Raw genomic sequence first — 1,941 nt, forward strand, 5'->3', positions numbered from 1 at the left:
TTTCCACTGTTTCCCCATCTATTTCCCATGAAGTGATGGGACCAGATGCCATGGTCTTCGTCTTCTGAATGTTGAGCTTTAAGCTAACTTTTTCATTCTCCTCTTTCATTTTCATCAAGAGGCTTTTCAGTTCCTCTTCACTTTCTGCCATAAGGGTGGTGTTATCTGCATATCTGAGGTTATTGATATAAAGTATAAGACATATAAAATGACTTGTTCTGGTTTTATGGAAAGAGGCAACCACAAATCACTGCTGTTTTTCAAAATTATTTTGCAAGTTTTGTGTTTCAAAATGAAACCTACATTTATTGCCTTTAGATAAGAGTTATATTAAGGAAAGGGCTTCCCTAGTGGCTCAGACAGTAAAGAATCCGCCTGCAATATGGGACACCTGGGTTCAGTCCTTGGGTTGGGAAGATCCCCCGGATGAGGGCATGGCAACCCACTCCAGTATTCCTGCCTGAAGAATCCCCATGGACAGAGGAGCCTGGCAGGCTATAGTCCATGGGGTTGCAAAGAGTCAGACATGACTGAGCGACTAAGCACAACACATATTAAGAAAGAGCAAATAAAATTTTGGATGGGAAGAACTACCATTCTTATGCAGAAAATGTTAGGTATCTGAACCTTTTCCTGTGGTTCAAAGTGTGGCGAAAATCTTCAAAAAGGGCAGGTATCTAAGTGGGTGTGGGTAGCACCTGCTACACTAGAAGAATTAAGGTGTCTGTTCTCATTACCATCACTGTTATCTGGACCAGGTGACTACATACCTGTTGGTCAGGTCACTGTCCCCAACATAGCAGTTTATGGGCTCAGGAATTATTCCTGATCTATATTGCTGTTCTTCCTGATGTTGCTCCAGCCTTTCCACCACTGTTCTTTCTCTTTTAAAAATGTTTTTATTGAAGTATAGTTGATTTACAGTGTTGTGTTAATTTCTGCCATACAGAAAAGTGACTCAGCTATACATATACAAACTTTTTAAAAAAATATTCTTTTCCATTATGGTTTATCTCAGGATATTGAATATAGTTCCCTATGCTATGCAATAGGACTGTTTTTTATCTATCCTATATATAATAATTTACATCTGCAGTCTCAAACTTCCAATCCTTCTCTCCCCTACCCACCCTCCTTGGCAACCACAAGTCTGTTCTCTATGTCTGTGAGTCTGCTTCTGTTTCATAAATAGGTTTATTTGTGCCATATTTTAGATTCCGTATATATAAGTGATATCATAAGGTATTTGTCTTTCTCTTTCTGATTTATTTCACTTAGTATCACAATCTCTAGTTGTATCCATATTGCTGGAAATGGCATTTTCATTCTTCTTTATGGCCAAGTAGTATTCCATTACATATATATATACCACATCTTCTTTATCCATTCATCTGTTAATGGACATTTAGGTTGTTTCCATGTCTTGAATACTATGAACAGTGCTGCTATGAACATAGAGGTGCATCTATATCTTTTAATTATAATTTTGTCTGGCTATATGCTCAGGAGTGGGATTGCAAGATTGTATAGTAATTCTGTTTTTAGTTTTATGAGGAACGTCCATACTGTTTCCCATAGTGGCTGCACCAACCTACATTCCTGCCAACAGTGTAGGAGGCTTCCCTTTTTTCCATACCGTCTCCAATATTTGTAGAGTTTTGCATGATGGCCATTCTGACTGGTGTGAGGTGGTACCTCGTTGTAGTTCTGATTTGTACTTCTCTAATAATTAGCAATGTTGAACATCTTTTCAAGTACCTATTGGCCATCTGTATGTCTTCTTTGGAGAAATGTCTATGTAAGTCTTCTGCCCATTTTTCAGTTGTGTGTTTTGTTGTTGTTGTTGTTGTTGCCCAGTACTGTCCTTTTTGTACTTATACACTAGGAACAAGAATACTGGTTTCAGAATTTGCCATTTATTAAATAATAATAATATAGCAG

This window comes from Bison bison, unplaced genomic scaffold (genome assembly GCF_000754665.1).
Source record: "Bison bison bison isolate TAMUID 2011002044 unplaced genomic scaffold, Bison_UMD1.0 scf7180017864330, whole genome shotgun sequence".
In the NCBI taxonomy this organism is placed as follows: domain Eukaryota; kingdom Metazoa; phylum Chordata; class Mammalia; order Artiodactyla; family Bovidae; genus Bison; species Bison bison.